The sequence below is a fragment of the Heterodontus francisci genome, chromosome 1 (assembly GCF_036365525.1).
Source record: "Heterodontus francisci isolate sHetFra1 chromosome 1, sHetFra1.hap1, whole genome shotgun sequence".
Taxonomy (NCBI): Eukaryota; Metazoa; Chordata; class Chondrichthyes; order Heterodontiformes; family Heterodontidae; genus Heterodontus; species Heterodontus francisci.
In genome coordinates, this window is record NC_090371.1 from 35,637,726 (window position 1) to 35,659,630 (window position 21,905).

Here is a 21,905-nt window from a genome sequence, read left to right on the forward strand (position 1 = left end):
TGAAACAGGCCCTTTGGCCCACCGAGTCTGCGCCGACCATCAACCACCCATTTATACTAATCCTACACTAATTCCATATTCCTACCACATCCCCACCCGTCCCTATATTTCCCTACCACCTACCTGTATTAGGGGCAATTTATAATAGCCAATTAACCTATCAACCAGCAAGTCTTTGGCATGTGGGAGGAAACCGCAGCACCTGGAGAAAACCCACGCAGACACAGGGAGAACTTGCAAACTCCACACAGGCAGTACCCATAAATGAACCTGGGTCACTGGAGCTGTGAGGCTGCGGTGCTAACCACTGTGCCACTGTGCCGCTGAACTCACTTTCCATTTGACTGCAGACCAACAGGTCCAAACCATTTAATTTCAGATTATAAGGATGTTGCTGTCCGAAATAATCAATAACAAATTGGACTGGCCGTTGCAGTAAGAAGTCCTCTGAAAGTAGCAGATCTAACAGGTGACAGGTGAGTTCCTTGCTTCTTATTATTGCTGTGTCTCAGTTATTTTGCTGGTAGAAACAGAACTATAAATAGACAACTACCCACTTGTCATAACACTGTGTGCTGCAATCTTTAAGTCAATGATTCAGCTGGTTACCGCAGTGAGTAAGTGAGTCACCCCATTCATGTAGAGAACCTACAATTTTCTCTACACAGTTTGGGTGGGTGGACAGGCGTGGGATATCAGGCAGACTTCTTGACCCCCTAATCACTGATTAGTGATTCCTATTGGTAATATACTTGTGGATGACAAGTGGGGACAGAATCATGCTTGGCTCTGACATGCCCTGTATTCAAGTAGCATGGAGAGGAGGAAGAAATTTAACAGAATTTCATACCCACGCTGACGACACTCAGCTCTACCTCACCACAGCTTCCCGCGACTCCTCCATTGTTGCTAATTTATCAGACTGCTTATCCGACATCCAGTACCGGGTGAGCAGAAATTTCCTCCAATTAAATACTGGGAAGACTGAAATCATTGTTTTTGGTCCCCGTTCCAAACTCCATTCCCTCAACTCCATTCCTCTCCCTGGCAACAGTCTGAGATTAAGCAAATAAAAGCAAAATACTGCAGATGCTGGAAATCTGAAATAAAAACTAGAAATGCTGGAAATACTCAGCAAGTCTGCCAGCATCTGTGGAGAGAGAAGCAGAGTTAACGTTTCAGGTCAGTGACTGATGAAGGGTCTTTCCACCTCTGTATCATTTCCTGACTTTGTCCCGTCTCAACTCATCTACCGCTGAAACCTTCGGTCATGCCTTTGTTACCTCTAGACTTGACTATTCCAATGCATTCCTGGCTGGCCTCCTACATTCTACTCTCCATAAACTTGAGGTCATCCAAAACTCTGCTGCCTGTGTCTTAACTCGCACCAAGTGCTGTTCCCTATCATCCGTGTGCTCGCTGACCTACATTGGCTCCCAGTCAAGCAAGGTTTTGATTTTAAAACAATCAAAATTTCATAGTTTGAAAACAACTATTAAATGTCCTTTTAACCTTCTCTACTCCAGTGAAAACAGTCCCAGTATCTGAAGACTTTCCTCAAAACTATAGCCTCCTATCCTTGACACCATCCTGGTGAATTTACATTGCATACTTAGTATTGTTGTATTGTCTGTTCAATAACAAGATGCCTGAAACTGTGCATAGGACTCTACCTGTGGCCTAACTAATGTTTTGTACAAATGTATTAGTTCTTTATTCTTGTTACTCATGTTACGACTGACAGCTCGCAACATATATTTAAATTTTCCCACTTACTGAAACAATCAGATACTCTATTTTCCCCCCAGAATAAAGCACACCAAACAGGTTTCTTTAATAAATAACTAAATTATCTGTTTATTATAAACCAAGTCTTAACCAATAATGAAGCAAAACATACACGCAAATGGAAATATTAAAGCCCCTTATTTTATCCTAGCCCTCACGCGTGCTCACACACACATTCGTACATGACCAGTTAACCAGGGGAAAAAAGGGATTTTTGTTTACAGCTGTCACAAAGAAATAGAAGGAATAAAAAAACACTGACTGAAAAGAAGGTATGGAAATCCTTTGTTTTGGCTAGGTAACCCAAAGGCGAATAGGCAGCTGTCAATGAAATCTTCCCAGAACAATTCTTCCCAGGCGATGTTGATGATCCGTTTGGGTAGGCTTTCAAAGAGATTCAGCACAGCAGGTTTTCACATAGGTCTTACATCAGCTGTGCAGCAACAAAGGTTTCAGTTCTCACACATTCGATGCAAAGTTCCTTCAAAGATGCAAGGTTTCTGCAAACATGCAGGATTTCTTCAAATACAGGAGACAACAGTACAACTTGATGCAGGAATTCTTTAAAGCAAGAAAAATATCAGCTGTCTTCTCCTGGCAGGCACACAGCAACTCTTTCCTTTCTGTGTTTTCTGGACAAACACCAACTGGCTTTTTTAACAGTTCAAAATGAAACCAAAACTGTTCATCAGTAAGTTGCATGACATCTATAAATTTTGACTTGTCATTCCTTTGCAAACATCCTTTCAGATCAGAACACAACCCCTGCTGTGTTTACTTGAAATCAGATGCCTTCCAGTAACTGTTTACCAGCCAAAACCAAGAACCTTCTGTTCACCTTCCTTTTTATTCAAAACAGCCACAAAGTTCAGCCTCTTCAAATTTTCAGATGAATCAGTGTCCACAATCCAACTATAGTTTCTTAAAACATATTGTACAAAGGAAAATAGAAGTGTTCACTTAACACTCAGTTGAGTGTCAGGCAAAGGGCGAGAAAATCTCAGGTTTGAATCCTGGCAAATTCATTCCCTGTTCTGTGCTGAGTCCACTGATCTTAGAATTAGGAATGCAATGAATAGCTTTATTGCCCTGGGGTCAAGGAGAGAAAAAATCAGCCAAACTTTCTGCTCCATACATGCCCCCTGCATGTATGTGGATGTCAGGTGAATCTATGACTCCATTTGATTCATTTTTTCATGAGCACCATGTCTTAAAATGTGGTTTTAAAAAGAAGTGTGTTCCACATGATTGTAGTATTTCAGGGCAATGGAAGGCAGAAGCAGGACCTAATCAATAGTCCTTCAATACTTATCCAAGGAGTAATTTATGCTTTGCCACGCCTACTGACAATATAAATTGGAAATTCAGATTTACATTGGTCGTGATGTTCCATTGGGAACTTGTCTTTCACTCTACAGAGACAGTAAGGCCAGGATCTGCCATATGTGCTCAGAGTATTATCAATGGGTGGAAAAGTGAAGCGTAATTGACTTTTAAAGAGCAATTTAAACCATGTATCTTGAAATTGCTTCAAGATGAGTTTGAAATAATTGTAGAAATGATCCCATCTGAGCAATTTCATCACAACTACAAGTGGATGTCTCATGGTTTTTCATCATTCATTCTTGGGATATGGGATCATGGGTAAGGTTGGCATTTACTGTCCATCCCGAGTACCACTGAGTGGCGTGCTAGACCACAGTTAAAAGTCAACCATGTTAGTGTAGAACTGGAGTTACATTTAGACCGGAAGGGGCAAGGGTGACTGGTACTGGTTTCCTTTCTTTTTTTTTTAAGAACATTACAGCACAGTACAGGCCCTTCGGCCCTCGGTGTTGCGCTGACCTGTGAAACCATCTGACCTACACTATTCCATTTTCATCCATATGTCTATCCAATGACCACTTAAATGCCCTTAGAGTTGGCGAGTCTACTACTGTTGCAGGCAGGGCGTTCCACGCCCCTACTACTCTCTGAGTAAAGAAACTACCTCTGACATCTGTCCTATATCTATCACCCCTCAACTTAAAGCTATGTCCCCTCGTGTTTGCCATCACCATCCGAGGAAAAAGACTCTCACTATCCACCCTATCTAACCCTCTGATTATCTTATATGTCTCTATTAAGTCACCTCTCCTCCTCCTTCTCTCCAACGAAAACAACCTCAAGTCCCTCAGCCTTTCCTCGTAAGACCTTCCCTCCATACCAGGCAACATCCTAGTAAATCTCCTCTGCACCCTTTCCATAGCTTCCACATCCTTCCTATAATGCGGTGACCAGAACTGCACGCAATACTCCAGGTGCGGTCTCACCAGAGTTTTGTACAGCTGCAGCATGACCTCGTGGCTCCGAAGCTCGATCCCCCTACTAATAAAAGTTAACACACCATATGCCTTCTTAAAAGCCCTATTAACCTGGGTTAATTTCCTAAAGGATATTGGGGAACCACTTGGTTTTTATAACAATCGACAACTTTATGGGCACTTTTGCTGATAATGCCATGGTGGGATTTGAACTTACATCCCCTCGAGATTATTAGTCTAGGATTACTGGTTCAGTAATATAACCACGACACTACATATGACAAAATGACAATGAAGACTAGAACATTATACCACGTAAAACACAATGGGACCAATAATGTAGTCCCAGCACTTCTGAGCACCAGACCCTGGGTATTCATTGGGAGGAAGTGGCTGTTCTCATCCAACAATCTAAGATACACTCTTCTAAATACTTGGCTAGTGCTTACAGTGCTTAGCACATGGTGCATTTGGATCACACTGAGGTCAAGGTAGTATTTCCTGAATCAGCAGCCCTTAAAGGGCCGCCAGTTATATTTAAAAGTATATTGGTGCTTTGAATGAAAAATCGCAGTGAGAGAACAACTTCAGATAGCAGTCAAGCATTGGAAATCCAGCTGCAAGAGCTCCTCCATGGACGGGGTAACACGTTTGATAAGACAAAGTCGGATTGCAATAAAGGGTACCATCAGTGTGGGGTGGATGACTGTAGACTGGCCTGAACCAGGGAGCAGGTGAGGAAGGCATTTTATATAATTATAGAATTACAGGACAGAGGGAGGCCATTTGGCCTGTCATTGCTGTGCCGGCTCTCTGCAGGCAGGATCCTATGCCCTTTAAAAATAATCGTGCGTCGGGAGCATTCCTGGGTTCTGACCGTGCACTTGCTGTAATCTTTCCCGTCTGGGAGATCTTCCCGGAAGCAACAAATTAAGGGGCCGCCTCTGGGTCTGCCGTCCAATTAGTGATGATGGGCAGGTTCCTGAGACTGCAGGCTCAATCAGAGGGCTTTCAGCCTTGGAAGGAGGGCAGCCCCATCTGAAGAGCTGAGTGCTGCTGATGCAGGATGGGGACCACAAGGGTGCCTCCATCTTGAGATACCCTCTGAAGAGGGTTGTGATTTTTTTTTTTAATTTCCCTGTGGCCACAGCTGCCAGGTGACTGCTGTGGAAACCCTTCCACAGGATGGCTGGCAGCCACAGCTGCGGCACGTTAATCCATGCTGCTCTAGTGGGGAGGTTAGAACAGAAGGCCCCCACACCATACGTTGAACCGTTGACCAACGCCCTCATTTCTAAATTTCCTCCCAGTCCCAGCTTCAAGACCGACTGCACGGGAACAGGAAGATTCCGCCCTGAAGAGCAACTCAGCTAGTCCCACTCTCCTGTCCCCTCCCGGTAGCCCTGCACATTTTTTCCTCGTAAGATAACAATCCAATTCCCTTTGAAAGCCATGACTGAATATGCCTCCACTCCACTCTCAGGCAGTGCATTCCAGATCCTGACCACTCGCTGTTTAAAGATATTCCTCATGCCACCATCGGTTCTTTTGACATTCAACTTAAACTGGTGTCTGCTGGTTCTTGACCCTTCCACCAATGAGAACGGTTTCTCCCTATCTACTCTGTCTAGACGCCTCATGGTTTTGAACATCTCTATCAAATCCACTCTCAATCTTCTCTTCTCCAAAAAGAACAACCACAGCTTCTACAATCAATCCACATCCCTGAAACCATTCTCGTAAATCTTTTCTGCACTCTCTCTAAAGCTTTCACATCCTCCCAGGTGCCCAGAATTGGACACAATGGGCAGGATTTTTCCAGACCCAGGGTGGTGGGTTCGGGGTGGGGTGGGGGGCAGGGGGCGGAGGTTCCAGGGAAATTTCCCAGCTGCAGATCAGCTGCCTGCCGAATGGAGGTGGACAGCCAATTTAAATAATTAAAGGCCACATTTAGGGCAATTTTCCTGGCCCACAACATGGGGAGGCCGCCAGCTTCATGGAGGCTCCATACCCCAACGACAGGGCTGCAGGCCCTAAGGGGATATCCGGACGGGCATGCCTGCTTGACACCTCTGAGTTTAAATATTTTACTTACCTCTGCAAAGGCACCTTCATGTTGCGGCATCCTCTCGATCCCCAACCTGCCTCAGCAATGCCTACCTCTCCCAGTGGGGCTGCTGAGGCTTCAGAGCTGCCAACCCTCTGATTGGGCCAGCTTCAACTACGTCCCGCCCACTGCCTTTAATTGGACGGCTGCATTTGCTGACAATGGTACCACTAGGTGGTGCTGCAGTGGCACATGCGCAAATGCACCCTGTTTAGTGCCACTAAAACATCACAGTCTGCAACATCAGCAGCTGCCAGGACTAAAGATGGCGCTGCTCAAATAATCATACAAAGGCAACCTAAACACATGGCAGCACACAATGGCAAGAGGGAGAGAGCGAGCCAGCGGGCCAGCGGCGAGCGAGTGGGCGGGGGGCAGCAAGCGAACGAGTGGGCGGACACCACCAAGGTCTTTGACTGCACTCTCACCACTTCCCCCATCCCCACCTCTCTGCACACGTTACTCAATGATGTAATCTGCGCATGCGCCAACCAGTACTGGCAATGTGGAACGCAGCGCATGCGCAGAGTGTAGGAGCCAATCTGTGCATGTGTGCAGATTGGCACAGTCTGATGACGTCAGCTGCTGGCTGCGTTGTCAATAACCACTTTGTAACTGGACAGTGATCCCAGAGGCAGCCAATCAGGAGGCTGCCTCCAGTAAAATTGCAAAGCTACTCCTGCTGCTGACAATGAGGGTTCAGGACCCCCATTTGATCCTGACATTGGGGTCCCAAAGCTCTTGGTAAAATCCTGCAGAGTATTCCAGTTGAGGCCAAATTATTGTCTCTCTGATCCTGAACCCCCTTTAGAATTGTACGCTTTAGTTTATATCGCCTATCCTCGTTCTTCCCACCAAAATATATCACTTCGCTCTTCTCTGCATTAAATATCATCTGCCATGTGTCTGCCCATTCCGCCAGCCTGTCTATGTCCTCTTGATGTCTATCACTATCCTCCTCTCAGTTCACAATACTTCCAAGTTTTGTGTCATCTGCAAATTTTGAAATTGTGCCTGTACACAGGTCTAGGTCATTAATTTAGGTCAAGAAAAACAGTGGTCCTACTGGGGAACCCTACTACATACCTTCCTCCAGTCCATAAAACAACCGTTCACAACTACTCGGTTTCCTGTCACTGAGTCAACTTTGTATCCATGGAGCCACTGTCCCTTTTATTCCATGGGCTTCAGCTTTGCTCGCAAGCCTATGCTTTTTTTCCCCATTTATGGGATGTGAGTGTCACTGACAAGGTCAGCATTTATTGTCTATCCCTAATTGCCCTTGAGAAGGTAGTGGTGAACAACCTTCTTGATCCACTGCAGACCATCTGGTGTTGCTACTGGGGAGGGAGTTCCAGGAATTTTGACCAAGCAACAGTGAAGGAGCGGAGATAGAGTTCCAAGTCAGGATTGTGTGTTACTTGAAGGGAAACCTGCAGGTGGTGGTGTCTCAATGCAACTATTGCCCTTGTCCTTCTAGGTGGTAGAGGTTGTGAGTTTCGAAGGTGCTGTTGACGGAGCCTTTGCGAGTTGCTGCAGATGGTACACACGGCTGCCACTGTAGGCCAGTGGTGGAGGGAGTAAATAGATGGTATCAAGCTTCTTGAGTGTTGTTGGAGCTGCACTCATCCAGGGAAGTGGAGAGTATTCCATCACACTCCTGACTTGTGCCTTGTAGATGGTGGACAGGCTTTGGGGAGACAGGAAGTACTCACTGCAGAATTTCCTGCTCATTCCCATTGTTTTCAATTTTGCTAGGGCTCCTTGATGCCACAAAGTTAAATGCTGCCTTGATGTCAAGGGCAGTAACTCTTACCTCACCTCTTTAACTCAGCCCTTTTTTTCCACGTTTGGAGCCAAGTGACCCTGGTTATTGCTGTGTAAGTGCCACTTGAAAGCACTGTTGACAACACTTTGCTGATAGGTGGAAAAGCAAGTTGTGAGGAGGACACAAAAGATCTGCAAACAATATAGGTAGGGTAAGTGAGTGGGCAAAGAATTTGGCAGATCGAGTATAATGTGGTAAAATGTGAGGTTATCCACTTTGGTTGGAAGAATAGAAAAGCAAAATAGTATTTTAAATGCAGAGAGACTACAGAATGCTGCAGTACAGAGGGATCTGGGTATTCAACAGAGAAAGTTAGCATGCAGTTACACTAAGTAATTAGGAAGGCAAATGCCTCATGCATACCAAAGTGCTGCAGTCTGCAACTGGGCCCTCAAAGCCCAAAGCAGTTGAAGATTGTACACTACGGTTATCTGAAGTGGCCTCAATGGAAGCTCAGCAGCCTTTCACCTCACAAGCTGTAGCCACTGGGGAAACGTGGGAGCATTAATATAGGTAAATGAGCACACAAGACAGGCACTAATGGGGCTCATGAGGGTGATTCATAATTATTTTTGTCCATTGTTAGACAGACATGGAATTGAGTTTTTGGTAAATTTGTTTTTTTCTGGATTGTGTTATGAGGTTAGGGCAAGAGCAGTCTGTCTAGACTGAAGGAAGGCAATCGAATGATGGTAGTAAGGATGGTGGTCAGAATTGTGAGATGTTGGTGTATTGAAAATGGAAAGAATGGTTTAGGTGAAGCTCTCTGAACTGCCACTCCAGCAACTAGGGGCACTGGTGATTGATGGGTCTCTTCCTTGTCATCCTCTTCCTCTTCCTGTTGCTGTTGGTAATGGCTGGTCCCTCATGATAAGAAAGTTACGAAGCATGCAGCAGACAACCAGAAAAAAAAAATCAGCAAAAAAAATCAGGTGCACTGCAAAGCTCCTCTAGAACCATTCAGGCAGTGGAATCATTACTTGAGCATGCCGATTGCTTCATGTCAATCCTTGTAGTGGCATAGGAACAAAGGAACAGGATTTAGACCCTCGAGCCTATTCCACCATTCAATGAGGTCAGGGCCGATCTGTAACTTAATTCCATATAGCCACCTTTGCCCTAAATTCCTTAATCCATTTGGCCAGCTCTGCAGTTATACCTGGGTTCCTAGCAGCAGTTATAAGCTGTGTCTCAGGGTAATATTCCTTGTCACCCAATCGTCAGCCTATACGTTAACATCCTACTTGGAATAAAGGCAGCACAGAGAACTGGCAGAGGATGAATGAGCCATGACGTCTGTCAGGATACTGGGCATCAGACCGCAGGATGCACTGCTAGTGGTCACAGACCAGCTGTATGTTGAGGAAGTTGAAACCCTTTCTACTAATTAAGATCTCAGGTCGATGATGAGCTGGTGATGGGGAACAGATGTGGGTGCAGCCTATGGCAGCTTACTCACTGGGGAAGCCTGCCATACAGACATTGCCTAGTGCTTTGTGGTCCTGCTTCAAAATGAACACATGCTTCCTGCCCACCATATTGGCATCTTTGCCGTCTATTAAATGCTCCAAGAACAGATGAAACATGATCTAGGCCTTTGTACAGAAGTGGAGATGTCAGAAACAAAATAATATTTGTTTGATGTAGATCTAACATTCTTAATTTCCATCAATCACACAATCATTGTCAGAGTCATTTATGACATAGAAGGAGGCCATTCGGCCCATCGAGTCCATGCCAGCTTTCCGCGGAGCAATCCAGTCAATCCCACTTCCCTCTCGATCCCCATAGTCATGCAAGTCTATTTTCTTCAAGTGCCCATCCAATTTCCTTTTGAAGTCATTGTAGGCAGTGAGTTCCAGGTCATTATCACCTGCTGCATAAAAAAGTTCTTCCACATATCCCCCCTGCATCTCTTGCCCCAAAATTTCAATGTGTCCCATTACAATTAGTTAATGGGAACAGTTTTACCTTGTCTAACTTATCTATGTCTGTCACAAACTTATACATTTCAATTAAATCTCCCCTCAATCTCCTTTGCTCTAATGAGAACAACCCAAGCTTTTCCAATGTAACCTTATAACTAAAATCCCCATCCCTGGAATCATTCTGGTAAATCTCATCAGTACCCTCTCAAGGACCCTCACATCCTTCCCAAAGTGTGGTGTCCACAACTGGACACAATACTCCAGTTGGGACCTTAGCAGAGCTTTATAAAAGGTTCAGCATAGCTTCCCAGCTTTTGTACCCAATGCGTCTGTTTATGAAGCCCAAGGTCCCATATGCTTTACTTACCACTCTCTCAATATGTCCTGCCACCTTCAAAGATCAATGCACATGCACCCCCAGGTCCCTCTGTTGCTGCACACTCTTTGGAACTGTACCATTTAGTCTATATTGCCTCTCCCTATTCCTTCTGCCAAAATGCATCACCTCACACTTAACAGTATTAAATTCCATCTGCCACCTGTTTACTCACTCTGCTAGCCTATCTATGTCCTGTTGCAGGAGGTTCATATCATCCTCACTGTTTGCCACACCTCCAAGTTTGGTGTCTACAGCAAATTTTGAGATCCTATTCTTTATTCTAAGATGATAGATAGAGATACAGAATTAAAAAGATCAGTGGTCCCAGCACTGACCCTTGGGGAACACCACTGTCTGCCATCCTCCAGTCTGAAAAACAACCATTTACAATGACTCAAAAACAAGAAATGCTGGATTCACTCAGCAGGTCTGGCAGCATCTGTGGAAAGAGAAGCAGAGTTAACGTTTCGGGTCAGTGACCCTTCTTCTTCCGAAGAAGGGTCACTGACCCGAAACGTTAACTCTGCTTCTCTTTCCACAGATGCTGCCAGACCTGCTGAGTGAATCCAGCATTTCTTGTTTTTGTTTCAGATTTCCAGCATCCGCAGTATTTTGCTTTTATTTACAATGACTCGCTGTTTTCTGCCCTTTAGTCAATTTTACATTCAATTGGACACTGACCCTCCTACTCCATAAGCCTCAATTCTGTTCACCTTTTATGTGGTACCTTATCAAAAGCTTTCTTAAAACAACATCCTCTGCATACCCTTTACCAACCTTCTCTGTTACTTCATCACAAAAATTCAATTAGATTATTCAAGCAATATGTGTTTTTTATGAATCCCTGCTGGGTATCCTTAATCAACTCAAACTTCTCCAAGTGCCTGTTGATGTTTTTCCCTGATTATTGTTTCTAAAACCTTACCCCACCCCTGATGTTAAACTAACTGGGGAGAGCGAATTTTAGTAAAATAAGGCAGGATCTGGCCAAGGTAGACTGGAAAGAGTTACTTGCTGGGAAATCTACAGAAGAGCAGTGGGGGGCATTCAAAAAGAAAATGGGGAGGGTACAGGCCCAACATGTTCCCTCTAGGGTAATAGGTAGGAGCAACAAGCCCAGAGAACCATGGATGACCAGAAACATTCAGGGTATGATAAGGAAAAGAGAGGCTTTTAGCAAATACAAGGAGAGCAAATCAATGGAAGCATTAGTGGGGTACAGAAAGTGTAGGATGGAGCTTAAGAAAGCAATTAGGAGAGCAAAGAGGGGATATGAGAAAGCTCTGGCTGGTAAAAGTAGGGAAAATCCCAAGATATTCTATAAGTATATCAATGGGAAGAGGATAACCAGGGAAAGAGTAGGACCCATTAGGGACCAAGGGGGAAATTTGTGGGTGGAGCCAGAGGACATTGGTAGGGTGTTGAATGAATACTTCACTTCTGTCTTCACCCAAGAGAATGGGGATGTAGATATGGAACTTAGAGAGAGAGAGACTGTGAGGGAGTGACAAGGTATTGGAGGTTTTGGAAAGCTTAAAAGTGGACAAATCTCCAGGTCTGGACGATTTGTGTCCCAGGATGCTGTGGGAGGCGAGGGTGGAGATTGCAGGGGCTCTGACCCTAATTTTTAATTCCTCTCTGGCCACAGGGGAGGTGCCAGAGGACTGGAGAACAGCTAATGTGGTCCCACTATTTAAGAAAGGTTGTAGAGATAAGCCAGGGAACTACAGACCAGTGTGTCTCACGTCAGTGGTAGGGAAACTATTGGAGAAAATTCTGAAGGAGAGAATCTATCTCCACTTGGACAGGCAAAATTTGATTAGCAATAGTCAGCATGGCTTTGTCAGAGGGAGGTCATGCCTAACAAATTTGATTAAATTTTTTGAGCATGTGACCAGGTGTGTAGATGAGAGTAGTGCAGTTGATGTAGTTTACATGGATTTCAGCAAAGCCTTTGACAAGGTCCCACATGGGAGACTTATCAAGAAAGCAAATGCACATGGGATACAAGGTAACTTAATAAGGTGGATTCAAAATTGGCTTAGCTGGAGGAGACAGAGAGTGATGACAGACGGCTGTTTTAGTGACTGGAAGCCAGTGTCCAGTGGCATACCACAGGGATCTGTGCTGGGTCCCCTATTGTTTGTCATTTATATAAACGACATAGATGACTAAGTGGGGGGTAGGATCAGTAAGTTTGTGGATGACACAAAGATTGGCCGAATGGTTAACAGTGAGGTGGAGTGTCTTAGGTTACAGGAAGATATAGACGGGATGGTCAAATGGGCAGAAAAGTGGCAGATGAAATTTAACACTGAAAAGTGTGAGGAAAATACTCAATGAGTATTCAATGAATGGCCTGACACTGGGAAGTTCCGAGGAACAAAGGGACCTTGGATGTTTGTCCATAGATCTCTGAAGGCAGAAGGGCAGGTTAATAGGGTGGTGTAAAAGGCATATGGGACACTTGCCTTTATCAATCAAGGCATAGATTACAAAAGCAGGGAGGTCATGTTGGAGTTGTATAGAACTTTGGTAAGGCCACAGCTGGAGTACTGTGTGCAATTCTGGTCGCCACATTATAGGAAGGATGTGATTGCATTGGAGGGGGTGCAGAGGCAATTCACCAGGATGGTGCCTGGGATGGAACATTTAAGCTATGAAGAGAGGTTGGATAGGCTTGGGTTGTTTTCACTGGAGCAGAGAAGACTGAAGGGTGACCTGATCGAGGTGTACAAGATTATGAGGGGCATGGACAGGGTGGATAGGGAGCAGCTGTTCCCCTTAGTTGAAGGGCCAGTTACGAGGGGTCACAAGTTTAAGGTGAGAGGCGGGAGGTTTAAGGGGGACTTGAGGAAGAACTTTTTTACCCAGAGAGTGGTGACGGTCTGGAATGCCCTGCCTGGGAGGGTGGTAGAGGCAGGTTGCCTCACATCCTTTAAAAAGTACCTGGATGAGCATTTGGCACGTCATAACATTCAAGGCTATGGGCCAAGTGCTGGCAAATGGGATTAGGTAGACAGGTCAGGTGCCTTTAATGCATCGGTGCAGACTCGATGGGCTGAAGGGCCTCTTCTGCACTGTATTATTCAGTGATTCTGTGATTCTGTAACTGGCCTGTAGTAGATAGGACTGTCCTTACACCCTTTCTTGAATAAGGGTGTCACATTTGCCACTCTCCAATCCTCTGGCACCTCCCCCCGTATTCAAGGAAGATTGGTAGATCATGACAGGGCCTTCCGCTATCTCCATCTCCACTTCCTTTTGCAACCTGGATACAAGCTATCCGGACCAAGTGACTTATCTACTCTTAGCATAGCCAGCCTATTTTGCACCTCACCCTCTCAATTTTTACCCAAATCCATTGCCTCTACTCTCTCCATTTCTGCCGATATTTTGTCAGATTCCACTTCCTGAGTGAATACTGATACAAAGTACTCATTAAGTATATTATCCTTGCCCTGTGCCTCGAAGCATATATTACCCTCTTTGTCCCTAATAGGCCCCACTCCACCTCTTACTACCCACAAAATATTTACAGATCAGTAGAAGATTTTTAAGTTAATTTTTATGTTAACTGCCATTCTATTCTCATATTCTCTCTTTGGCAGTCTAATTTTCCTTTTCACCTCCTCTCTCAACTTATTGTATATGGCCTGGTTCTCACGATGAGATCACCTGACATGCATCATACACCCTGTTCTTTTGTTCCATCATCATCTCTATCTCCCTCATCAACCAAGGAGCCCTGTTATTGGTTTCCTTACATTTCACCCACATTGGAATGTATCGAGCCTGTACCTGAAGCATGTCTCCCTTAAAAATAACACATTGTTCCAATACACCTCTTCCAACCTAGGGGTTCTACCTTATTTTGTTCCTTGATTTTCTGCATTATGCATCTAAACCTTATGATATGATTCTATCTCTATCTATCTTCAGTCCTATCTCTTATACAAGTGTTCCCTCACAGACAATTGTTCCACTTGACCCACCTCATTTCCCAGAAACAGATCCAGCAATGCCTCCTTCCTAGTTAGGCCAAGAACATACTGATCAAGGAATTCCTCCTGAGCACATTTCAGAAATTCCTCCCCCCTCCTTACCCTTTACTCGATAGTGATCCCAATCAATATTTGGGTAATTAAAGTCCCCCAATATCACCATTGTATAGTTGTAGCACATCTCTGTGAATTCGCTGCAGATTTGCTCCTCTATTACTCTCTCACTATTTGAAGGCCTATAGAATACCACTAGTAACGTGATCATGCCTTTGCTTCTCAACTCTAACCAAACAGATTCTGTCCTTGCCCCTTCAAGGACATCCTCCCTTTCCAACATTGCAATGTCTTCCCTAATCAATACTGCCGCCCCCATCTCCCTTTTTGCCTTCTCTATCTTTTCCGAACACTTTATATTCTTGTATATTAAGTGCCCAGTCTTCGCCATTTTTAAGCCACGTTTCCATTATTGCTACTACATCATATTCTCACACAGCTATTGGTGCTTGTAGCTCACCAACTTTATTCACCACACTTTGTGTGTTTACACACATGCATTGTAATCCTGTCTTTGCATTCCTCGCAGTTCCTCTCAGTCTGTTCCCATCTAATACAGAACTACTCCCCTCCCTAGTACTGTCTGAAGCTCACATTATCCACCTAATTCCTTATTTCTACTTCTATATGCTGGTGCCCGTCCCACTGCCAATTTAGTTTAAACCCTCCCCAACCACGCTGGTGAACCACCCTGTGAGGACATTGGTCCCAGTCCAGTTGAGGTGCAACCCATCCCTGTTGAATAGGTGCCTCCTGCCCCTAGACTGGTCCCAATGCCACAAGAATCTGAAGCCCTCCCTCCTGCACCATGCTTCAAGCCATGCATTGATCCTCCCCATCTTCCTATTTCTGCTCTTGCTAGCATGTGGCACTGGGAGTAATCCAGAGATTACTACCTTCAAGGTTCTACTCTTTAACTTCTTCCCTCGCTTCTGAAAATTTGACCGTAGGACCTCAATACCTGCCCTTGCTGTGTCGTTGGTACCAGCGTGTTCCACAACTTCTGGCTCACTCCCTTCCTTCTGCAGAATATCCTGCACCCTCTCCATGATGTCCTTTACCCTGACACCAGGAAGGCAATACACCATGAGGGATTCACGCTGACAGTTACCAAAATGCCTATCCATCCCCCTGTCCATGGAATCATCTATGCACTTTGCTGTTCCCTCCTGTGCAGTCCCTTGCCCATTGGTGCCAGGGTCTGGACTGCACTCCTTCAAGGTACCTTCACTCCCAGCAGTCTCCAAAGCTGAGTACCAGTCTGAGAGTGGCACACGCCCTGACGTCTCCTGCACTTCCTGCCTCCTTCTACTCTTCCGAATGGCCACCCACCTACTGTCCTCAACTCCTAATGCCTGTGGGGTGACCATGCACAAACATACAATCCCGGAAACTCTCCTCCTCCCTGATGCTCCACAGTGACTGCAGCTGCCCCCTCAAACTTGGAAATCCTGAGCTCGAGCTAATGCAACTGGAGACGCTTCCTACATATGTGGCCACCCAAGACACATGAAGTGTCCTGAAGTTCCCACATGGCACAGGAATTGCAAGCAACAGGTTGCAGCTGCCCATCCATGATCTAAGAGGAAAAAAATACTCTCTATTCCATTTTTTTGAAACAATCTAATTAGTAACTGGTTTAAACTATCAATTTTAATTAATATTTCTAATCCTGCTCTGTGCTTATACTCATTACAACACTTACTATTATACTACCCAATTGAATATTTATTTATTTAGAGATACAGCACTGAAACAGGCCCTTCGGCCCACTGAGTCTGTGCCGACCAACAACCACCCATTTATACCAACCCTACAGTAATCTGATATTCCCTATCACCTACCTACACTAGGGGCAATTTACAATGGCCAATTTACCTATCACCTGCAAGTCTCTGGATGTGGGAGGAAACCGGAGCACCCGGCAAAAACCCACGCAGACACAGGAAGAACTTGCAAACTCTGCACAGGCAGTACCCAGAATCGAACCCGGGTCCCTGGAGCTGTGAGGCTGCGGTGCTAACCACTGCGCCACTGTGCCACCCATTCTTAATTTCCCATGTCCTAATTTAAACCAATACCCTCGTTGCTGTTCTCTCACACTCTCATTTCACATTTTGGATCAAAGGATTCCACATGCTTCTTTGATTTTAAAAGCAAAGCAATTGAGATTGGTAAGGGGGTTGACCTGCTCTATTCCAGTCTGACAATCTCCAGTCTTACTCAGCAAATCTGCATTACCTTAACTAATGCAGAAAGAAAATAATCAACTCTATCTGTATCTCGATGAGAACTTTACAGAGTGCAGATTACAAGCGGTCGCCTTTTCCTGAGTTCTCACTAGAGTGAAACCTTGTGACGGACAGACTCTAGGGCGGGAACTACAAACTGAGTCCTATGGAAAAATGTGGATTTCTTAACCCAGCCTGAGGGACAGCTAGAGCACTGCTTTTCTCTGAGGTGAAGAGGACCATCTGGTGTAAAGTAAAATGAAGGATATGGATTTAATCCGTGGCTGACATACAAGTGACAAGTGAGATAGGAAGAGTTCAGGGCCGGCATGTTCCTGTTAGATGGAAGGGCAAGGCTGGCAAGTTTAGGGAACCTTGGTTGACGAGGGATATTGAGGGTCTGGTCAGGACAAAGAAGGAGGCATATGTCAGGTATAGGCAGCTAGGATCGAGCGAGTCCCTCGAGGAATATAGGGGATGTAGGACCACACTTAAGAAGGAAATTAGGAGGGCGAAAAGAGGCCATGAGATTTCCCTGCCAGATAAGAGAAAGGACAATTCTAAAAGATTCTATAAGTATATTAAGAGTAAAAGGGTAGCTAGGGGGAGAGTAGGTCCCCTTAAGGATCAGTGTGGTAATCTATGTGTGCAGCCACAGGAAATGGGCGAGGTCTTAAATTAATATTTCTCATCCGTATTTACCATGGAGAAGGTCATGGAAGCTAGTGAGTTCAAGGGAGGGAACACCGATATCCTGGAGCATATCAACATTACAAAGGAGGAGGTGTTGGAGGTATTGAAGCACATTAAGGTGGATAAATCCCCAAGGCCTGACCAGGTGCATCCTAGGATGCTATGGGAAGCAAGGGAGGAGATTGCTGGGGCTCTGGCAGAGATTTTTCTATTATCTTTGGCCACGGGTGAGGTACCGGAAGAGTGGAGGATAGCTAATGTTGTGCCTTTATTCAAGAAGGGCAGCAGGGATAAGCCAGGGAACTACAGGCCAGTGAGCCTCACATCAGTGGTGGGAAAGTTATTGGAAAGGATTCTGAGAGACGGGATTTATACGCATCTGGAAAGGCGTAGTCTGATTAGGGATAGTCAGTATGGCTTTGTGCATGGGAAATCATGTCTCACGAATTTGATTGAGTTTTTCGAGGAGGTGACCAAGAGGATTGACGAGGTCAGGGCGATGGACGTTGTCGACATGGACTTTAGCAAGGCCTTTGACAAGGTCCCGCATGGTAGGCTGGTCCAGAAGGTTCAAACACATGGGATCCAGGGTGAGCTAGCAAATTGGATACAAAATTGGCTTGGTGATAGGAGGCAGAGGGTGGTAGTGGAGGGTTGTTTTTCAGATTCGAGGCTGGTGACTAGTGGTGTGCCGCAGGGATCAGTGCTGGGCCCTCTGTTGTTTGTCATATATATTAATGACTTGCATGTGAATGTAGGGGGCATGATTAGTAAGTTTGCAGATGACACCAAAATTGGTGGTTTAGTGGACAGTGACGAAGGTTGTCTGTGGTTACAACAGGATATAGATCAACTGGGAAAGTGGGCAAGGGAGTGACAAATGGAATTTAATGCAGACAAGTGTGAAGTGATGCATTTTGGGAAGTTAAACTAGGGCAGGACATATACAGTGAATGGCAGGGCCCTGGGGAGTGTTGTTGAGCAGAGAGACCTTGGGGTGGAAGTACATAGTTCCCTGAAAGTGGCAACACAGGTAGACAGGGTGGTGAAGAAGGCGTATGGCATGCTTCTTTCATCGGCCGAGGCATTGAGTACAAGAGTTGGGACGTCATGTTACTGTTGTACCTAACATTGGTTAGGCCGCATTTGGAGTACTGTGTGCAGTTCTGGTCGCCGCACTACAGGAAAGATGTGATTAAGCAAGAGAGGGTGTAAAAAAGATTCACAAGGATGTTACATGGTTTGGAGGGCCTGAGTTATAAAGAGAGATTAGATAGGCTGGGTCTGTTTTCCCTGGAGCGAAGGAGGCTGAGAGGGGACATGATCGAGGTATATAAAATTATGAGAAGCATAGATAGGGTAGATAGAGTCTGTTTCACATGGTAGGGGTGACGAAAACTAGAGGGCATAGATTTAAGGTGAGAGGGAGGAGGTTTAAAGTTGATCAAAGGGGTAAATGTTTCACACAAAGAATAGTGGGTATCTGGAATGAGCTGCCTGAGGAGGTGGTGGAGGCAGGAACAGTAGCGACATTTAAGAGGCATCTGGACAGGTACTTGAATGAGCAAGGCATAGAGGGATATGGAATTAATGCAGGCAGATGGGATTAGTACAGATAGGCATTATGGTCGGCATGGTCGCGGTGGGCCGAAGGGCCGAAGGGCCTGTTCCTCTGCTGTACGACTCTATGACTTTATAACTGGCTCCTCAAACACGTTGCATATAATGTGATATGCTTAAAAATATAAAGGCTAAATAAGAACTTAACGTATAGCCTGCCAAGGAGAGCCAGCTGATTTCTAGAACCCTGAAGACCAGTGCTTTCTTCCCCTCCTCCATTGCTGCATGAGAAATCCCAATGGGACATACATTTTCATGTCCTCCGTCAAGGCCACCTTCAATTAAATGCCATCAATGTTGAATGCAAGAATTCCTGATTGAAAATTATAAATGGGTCATTTCCCTACCATTCCTCCCCTTAATTATTAACTTAATTGCTTCCTAATGACTTCTAGTGGCCTCTATTACTGTGGGCCATGAATGCTGTGCGTAGATTCCAAGATTGTGGTAATTACTGCCAAACAAAAGCCAATTAAGTACTTTTAAATCTGCCTTTATTGCTAACACCAACATAAAACTGTGGAGTTTTACACCATATTAGTGTCAAAGAGTAGGTTTGAGGAATGGAGAGTTGGTGAGGAGAAAAAATAAAATTAGAGCTATAATTTTGAAAATGAAGTGGAGAACTTCATGCTTTAAAGCTTTTAATGGGGTTATTAAGGTTGCACAACGCTGCAACCGAGGAACCCATTTTACAGCTCACATAGCTGACAGTGCATAAATTCAAAAAGCAGGAAACTAAATGGTCAGGAATGTCAACTCATGCATAGATGGCTCTTGCTATCCTGTTAATAGATGCAGTCTCAGGGTGCTCTTTAATCAGATTCTGCTCCATTTCTGTCGGTATCAGCTTTATTAAGCTCTCCCCTTCAATGGAGATCAGTTGCATTTCGCACCGCAATAAGAAATGAATGTCATAAAAGCAAAATACTGCAGTTGCTGGAAATCTGAAATAAAAACAAGAAATGCTGGAAATACTCAGCAGGTCTGGCAGCATCTGTGGAGAGAGAAGCAGAGTTAACGTTTCAGGTCAGTGACCCTCCTTCAGAACTGGCAAATATTAGAAATGTGAAAGGTTTTAAGCAAGTAAAGCGGGGGTGGGGCAAGAGATAACAAAGGAGAAGGTGTAGATAGGACAAGGTCACAGAGAATAACTGACCAGAAGGTCATGGAGCAAAGGCAAACAATATGTTAATGGTGTGTTGAAAGACAAAGCATTAGTACAGATAGGGTGTTAACAGACTGAAAACTGAACAGCCACAAGTACAAACATGAAAAAAAATGTGGGTAGGCAAACTGAACAAACTAAGATAAAAATAAAATAAAATAAACACAAAAAAAATTAAAAAGAAAGAAGAAAAAATAAAAAGTAGCTAAAAATAAAAGTAAACTGGGGAGCCTGTCTTGCTCTGAAATTATTGAACTCAACGTTCAGTCCGGCAGGCTGTAGTGTGCCTATTCGGTAAATGAGATGCTGTTCCTCGAGCTTGCGTTGATGTTCACTGGAACACTGCAGCAATCCCAGGACAGAGATGTGAGCATGAGAGCAGGGGGGAGTGTTGAAATGACAAGCAACCAGAAGCTCGGGGTCATGCTTTCAGACTGAGTGGAGGTGTTCCGTAAAGCGGTCACCCAGTCTGCGTTTGAGCAGCGAATACAGTATACTACATTGAAAGAAGTTAAAGTAAATCACTGTTTCACCTGAAAGGAGTGTTTGGGGCCTGGGATAGTGAGGAGAGAGGAGGTAAATGGACAGGTATTACACCTCCTGCGATTGCAGGGGAAGGTGCCATGGAAAGGGGACAAGGTGATGGGGGTAATGGAGGAGTGGACCAGGGTGTCGCGGAGGGAACGGGGGAGGGAGTGGAAGATGCGTTTGGTAGTGGCTATGAATGAATGTCAATGCTTTGAGAAATCTGTTCATGATGCTGACAACAACACATATTGATCTGATATTTCTTTCTGCTGATCTGAGTAAAGAACCGGTGCAGAGATTGGGGCTGCACTGATTACGTAAACTAATATGTGCTGAACCCAGTAGGCATCAGACTCTGCCTGTAATCTTCTGATTTACGATGATGCCTCTGGCTAAATTTTTGAAAATTGTGTAGGGATTATGTTAATACTTAATTCATAAAGAAAACCCAGTCTTGCAATGTTGTTATTGAACTGTGGAGAAGGGTCCTTTTGAAAATGTTTTCTGCCGCATTTCAGCGCTCGCGTCTGAATGCAGTTAACGACTGTAAGTCATTCGATCACGAAATGATCTTTACTGGAATGTCGACCCATGACACAAACGTGCAATGCATTGAGTGGGAATTCTAAATGCTGCTCCCTGGATCAACTCCCCTTCACCTCCAATACTTGTTTTGTCAAAGTTGTGTTTGTAAATACAAAAGAAAAATACTTTTGTAATTGCACTTCAGAACTGTGCGATTAATTATATATTGTCTCTCCCTATTCCTTCTGAAAAAAATGCATCACCTCACACTCGTCAATATTAAATTCCATCTGCCACTTGTCTGCCCATTCTAGCCTATCTATGTCCAGGCAGTACATGATCCACACTATTTGCCACACCTCCAAGTTTGAGATTCTACTCTGTATTCAAAGATCCAAGTCATTTATATATAGCAAAAAAAAGAGTGGTCCCAGCACTGACACTTGGGGAACACCACTGTCTACCATCCTCCAGTCTGTAAAACAAGCATTTACTACGACTTCATCAAAAAAGTCTATTAGATTAGTCAAGCATGATCTGCCTTTTACAAATCCGTGCTGGCTCTCCTTAATTAACTCGAACCTCTCCAAGTGCCTGTTGACTTTTTTCCCTGATTATTGTTTCTAAAACCTTACCCACCACTATTGTTAAACTAACTGGCCTGTAGTTACTCAGACTGTCCTTACACCCTTTCTTGAATAAGAGTGTCACATTTGCCACTCTCCAAACCTCTGGCACCTCCCGCGTAT